Source organism: Arachis stenosperma, chromosome 9 (assembly GCF_014773155.1).
Source record: "Arachis stenosperma cultivar V10309 chromosome 9, arast.V10309.gnm1.PFL2, whole genome shotgun sequence".
In the NCBI taxonomy this organism is placed as follows: Eukaryota; Viridiplantae; Streptophyta; class Magnoliopsida; order Fabales; family Fabaceae; genus Arachis; species Arachis stenosperma.
The window spans coordinates 82211590-82217819 of NC_080385.1; positions in this window are offsets into that span (position 1 = coordinate 82211590).

The following is a 6230-nucleotide window of genomic DNA, read 5'->3' on the forward strand; positions in this document are numbered from 1 at the left end:
TAAGATCCTTTGACGTTAGGATTTTTGCCAGTAAAGAAGTTCATAAATACAGTCGCATTGTAGATATAGTCTCTAAACCGACAAAAATCCCTTCGTGCAAACATTTTGGTTGTCACAAGTAACAAACCCCTTTAAAATTGATAACCGAGTATTTAAACCTCGGGTCATCTTCTCAAGGAATTGCAGGGAGGTATGTTCTTATTATTGGTTATGAATCCTGTAAATTAGGGGTTTTAGAAATAAGGGAGAAGTATGACAAGTAATTTAAATGGCAATTAAAAATAAATAAATAATTATAAAATAAACTTTTGGCAAGGTGTAAGAACTAGAAGTCCTATCCTTATCAATTGTGATGAGAATTGGGTTTGAATCCCACTTAGTTAACCTTTACTAACAAAGGAAGGTTAAGTGGACTGATTAGCTTAATTCTCAAGTCCTAGTCAACTCTTGTGGTCCGTACAGGTCACAGAAAAGTGACGCGGCCGCGTGGCTCACGCGGCCGCCCGGGTTGCGTTCCTGCCAGGTCACGCGTCCGCGTGACCCACGCGTTCGCGTCGCCTGGCGTTGGGGCAGCTATGGCAAATTATATATCAAATCGAAGCCCCGAACGTTAGCTTTCCAACGCAACTGGAACCGCGTCGTTTGGACCTCTGTAGCTAAAGTTATCGCTATTTGAGTGCGAAGAGGTCAGGCTGGACAGCTTAGCAGTTTCTCCAACTTCTTGTATTCCTTCCACTTTTGCATGCTTCCTTTCCATCCTCTGAGCCATTCCTGCCTTGTAATCTCTGAAAACACTTAACACACATATCAAGACATCTAATGGTGATAAGAAAGGATTAATAATAAGCAAATATAAGTCCAAAGAAGCATGTTTTCAATCAAAACACATAATTAGGAAGGGAAATGTAAAACATGCAAATAGTATGAATAAGTGGGTAAAGAGTTGATAAAATCCACTCAATTGAACACAAGATAAACCATAAAATAGTGGTTTATCATCCTCCATTAGAAACTTAGAGGCACAAGTGGGTCAGCTGAGTAAGAAAGTTACTGAACTCTCTCCTAGTACTCTTCCAAGCAATACAGAAGAGAATCCAAAAGTAGAGTGTAAGGCCATCAACATGGCCGAATTTGGAGAGGAGAAAGAGGCAGTGATCGCCACTGAGGAAGACCTCAATGGACGTCCACTGGCCTCCAATGAGTTCCCTAATGAGGAACCATGGGAATCTGAGGCTCACACTGAGACCATAGAGATTCCATTGGAATTACTTCTGCCATTCATGAGCTCTGATGAGTATTCTTCCTCTGAAGAGGACGAAGATGTCACTGAAGAGCAAGTTGCTAAGTACCTTAGAGCAATCATGAAGCTAAATGACAAGTTATTTGGTAATGAGACTTGGGAGGATGAACCCCCTTTGCTCACCAAAGAACTGGATAACTTGACTAGGCAGAGATTACCTCAAAAGAGACAGGACCCTGGGAAGTTCTCAATATCTTGTACATTAGGCACCATGACCTTCGAGAAGGCTCTGTGTGACCTAGGGTCAAGCATAAACCTCATGCCTTTCTCTGTAATGGAGAAGTTAGGGATCTTTGAGGTACAAGCTGCAAGAATCTCACTAGAGATGGCAGACAATTCAAGAAAACAAGCTTATGGACTTGTAGAGGATGTTCTGGTACAGATTGAAGACCATTACATCCCTGCTGATTTCATAGTCTTAGAGACTGGGAAGTGCATGGATGAATCCATCATCCTTAGCAGATCCTTCCTAGCCACAGCAAAGGCTGTGATTGATGTTGACAGAGGAGAATTGATCATTCAAGTTAATGAAGAATCCCTTGTGTTTAAGGCTCAAGGATATCCCTCTGTAACCATAGAGAGGAAGCATGAAGAGCTTCTCTCAAAACAGAGTCAAACAGAGCCCCCACAGTCAAACTCTAAGTTTGGTGTTAGGAGAACACAACCAAATTCTAAGTTTGGTGTTGAACCCCCACATTCAAACTCTATGTTTGGTGTTGGGAGGTTCCAACATTGCTCTGAACATCTGTGAGGCTCCATGAGAGCTCACTGTCAAGCTACTGACATTAAAGAAGCGCTTGTTGGGAGGCAACTCAATGTTATATTTATCTATTTTCTATTGTTATTTTATGTTTTCTATAGGTTGATGATCATGTGAAGTCACAAAAACAATTGAAAAAGCAAAAACAAAATGAAAAACAGAAAGAAAAATAGCACACCCTGGAGGAAAAGCTTGCTGGCATTTAAACGCCAGTAAGGGCACCAAATGGGCGTTTAACGCCCAGTCTAGAACCATTCTGGGCGTTTAACGCTAGAAAGGGGCACCAGATTGGCGTTTAACGCCAGAAAGGGGCACCAGACTGGCGTTTAACGCCAGAAAAGGGCAGCAGCCCGGCGTTTAATGCCAAGATTGGCAGAAAGGTCGTTTTACAGGCCACTTGGTGCAGGGATGACCTATCCTTGACACCTCAGGATCTGTGGACCCCACAGGATCCCCACCTATCCCACCACTCTCTCTCTTCTTCACCCATTCACCAATCACCTCAATACCTCTTCCCCAAAAACCCCTCACCTATCAAATCCCACCATTCTCTTCACCACTCACATCCATTCTTCATAAAACCCCACCAACCCCACCTTCCAAATTTAAACCACTTTCCCTCCCAAACCCACCCATAATGGCCGAACCCTACCCCTCTCTCCACCCCTATATAAACCCTTCTTCACTCCTTCATTATCACACAACCTAAACACTACTTCTCCCCCTTGGCCGAACCACAAAGCCCCCTTCATCTCCTCAATTTTCTTCTTCTTCTACTCATTTCTTTCTTCTTTTGCTCGAGGACGAGCAAACCTTCTAAGTTTGGTGTGGTAAAAGCGTTGCTTTTTTTTTCCATAACCATTTATGGCACCTAAGGCCGGAGAAACCTCTAGAAAGAGGAAAGGGAAGGCAAAAGCTTCCACCTCCGAGTTGTGGCCATGAAAAAGGTGATCCCCGAGGTCCCTTTCAAACTCAAAAAGAGCGAATATCCGGAGATCCGACATGAGATCCAAAGAAGAGGTTGGGAAGTTCTTACCAACCCCATTTAACAAGTCGAAATCTTAATGGTTCAAGAGTTCTATGCCAATGCATGGATCACCAAGAACCATGATCAAAGTGTGAACCCGGACCCAAAGAATTGGCTTATAATGGTTCGGGGGAAATGCTTAGATTTTAGTCCGGAAAATGTAAGGTTGGCATTCAACTTGCCCATGATGCAAGGAGATGAACACCCCTACACTAGAAGGGTAAACTTTGATCAAAGGTTGGACCAAGTCCTCATAGACATTTGTGAAGAGGGCGCTCAATGGAAGAGAGATTCAAGAGGGAAGCCGGTTCAACTGAGAAGGCATGACCTCAAGCCCGTGGCTAGGGGATGGTTGGAGTTTATCCAATGCTCAATCATTCCCACTAGCAACCGGTCCGAAGTTACTATAGACCGGGCTATCATGATTCATAGCATCATGATTAGAGAGGAAGTAAAAGTTCATGAGGTTATATCCCAAGAACTTTATAAGGTGGCGGACAAGTCCTCTACCTTGGCAAGGTTAGCCTTCCCACATCTCATTTGTCACCTCTGTAATTCAGTTGGAATTAACATAGAGGGAGACATCCTCATTGATGAGGACAAGCCCATCACTAAGAAGAGGATAGAGCAAACAAGAGATCCCACTCATGGACATGAGCATGAGGAAACTCCTCATCACGAAATTCCTGAGATACCTCAAGGGATGCACTTTTCTCCACAAAATTATTCGGAGAAAATCAACACCTCCCTAGGAGAGTTAAGTTCCAACATGGGACAACTAAGGGTGGAGCACCAAGAACATTCCATCCTCCTCCATGAAATTAGAGAGGATCAAAGAATCATGAGAGAGGAGCAACAAAGGCAAGGAAGAGACATTGAGGAGCTCAAGCACTCCATAAGATCTTCAAGAGGAAGAACAAGCCGCCATCACTAAGGTGGACCCATTCTTTAATCTCCTTGTTCTTTATTTTTCTGTTTTTCGAAAATTATGCTTTATGTTTTATTTATGTTTGTGTCTTATGATCATTAGTGTCTTAGTGTCTATTCCTTAAAGTTATGAATGTCCTATGAATCCATCACCTTTCTTAAATGAAAAATGTTCTTAATTGAAAAAGAGAAGAATTGCATGAATTTCAAATTTTATAATAGATTAATTATTTTGATGTGGTGGCAACAACTTCGGACAACAAACCAGCAAGTGCACTGGGTCGTCCAAGTAATAAACCTTACGCGAGTAAGGGTCAATCCCACGGAGATTGTTGGTATGAAGCAAGCTATGGTCATCTTGTAAATCTCAGTTAGGCGGATTCAAATGGTTATGGAGGATTAATAATTAAAAGATGAATAAAACATAAAATAAAGATAGAGATACTTATGTAATTCATTGGTGAGAATTTCAGATAAGCGTATGGAGATGCTTTGTCCCTTCCGTCTCTCTGCTTTCCTACTGTCTTCATCCAATCCTTCTTTCTCCTTTCCATGGCAAGCTGTATGTTGGGCATCACCGTTGGCAATGGCTACAGTCCCGTCCTCTCAGTGAAAATGTTCAACGCGCTCTGTCACAGCACGGCTATTCATCTGTCGGTTCTCGATCATGTCGGAATAGAATCCAGTGATTCTTTTGCATCTGTCACTAACGCCCCACAATCACGAGTTTGAAGCTCGTCACAGTCATTCAATCCCTGAATCCTACTCAGAATACCACAGACAAGGTTTAGACCTTCCGGATTCTCAAGAATGGCCGCCAATGGATTCTAGCTTATACCACGAAGATTCTGATTAAGGAATCCAAGAGATATACATTCAAGCCTTGTTTGCATGTAGAACGGAGGTGGTTGTCAGGCACGCATTCATAAGTGAGAATGATGATGAGCGTCACATAATCATCACATTCATCAAATTCTTGGGTGTGAATGAATATCTTAGAACAAGAATAAGATGAATTGAATGGAAAATAGTAGTAATTGCATTAATACTCGAGGTACAGCAGAGCTCCACACCTTAATCTGTGGTGTGTAGAAACTCCACCGTTGAAAATACATAAGTGATAATGGTGATCATTGGCTTCGGCCCCAGAGAGGGAACTAGAAGAACCAAGATGAAAATACAATAACAAAAGGTCTTATTTATAGAGAACTAGTAGCTTAGGGTTTACAGAAATGAGTAAATGACATAAAAATCCACTTCCGGGCCCACTTGGTGTGTGCTTGGGCTGAGCATTGAAGCTTTCATGTGTAGAGACTTTTCTTGGAGTTAAACGCCAGCTTTTGTGCCAGTTTGGGCATTTAACTCCCACTTCTGTGCCAGTTCCTACATTAAACGCCGGGAATTCTTGAGTTGATTTGGAACACCGGTTTGGGCCATCAAATCTCGGGCAAAGTATGGACTATTATATATTGCTGGAAAGCCCAGGATGTCTACTTTCCAACACAATTGAGAACGCGCCAATTGGGCTTCTGTAGCTCTAGAAAATCCACTTCGAATGTAGGGAGGTCAGAATCCAACAACATTTGTAGTCCTTTTTCAGCCTCTGAATCACTATCTGAATTCTGAGTTCCTATAGATGCCAATCATTCTAAACTTCAAAGGATAAAGTGAGATGCCAAAACTGTTCAGAAGCAAAAAGCTACTAGTCCCGCTCATCTAATTGGAGCTAAGTTTCTTTGATATTTTGGAGTCTATAGTATATTCTCTTCTTTTTATTCTATTTGATTTTCAGTTGCTTGGGGACAAGCAACAATTTAAGTTTGCTGTTGTGATTAGCGGATAATTTATACGCTTTTTGGCACTGTTTTTAGTATGTTTTTAGTACATTTTAGTTAGTTTTTAGTATGTTTTTATTAGTTTTTATTTAAAATTTACTTTTCTGGGCTTTACTATGAGTTTGTGTGTTTTTCTGTGATTTCAGATATTTTCTGGCTGAAATTGAGGAACCTGAGCAAAAATCTGATTCATAGGCTGAAAAGGACTGCAGATGCTATTGGATTCTGACCTCCTTGCACTCGAAGTGGATTTTTTGGAGCTACAGAAGCCCAATTGGTGCGCTCTCAATTGCATTAGACATTCTGGGCTTTCCAGAAATGTATAATAGTCCATACTTTGCCCGAGATTTGATGGCCCAAACCGGCGTTGCAAATCAGCTT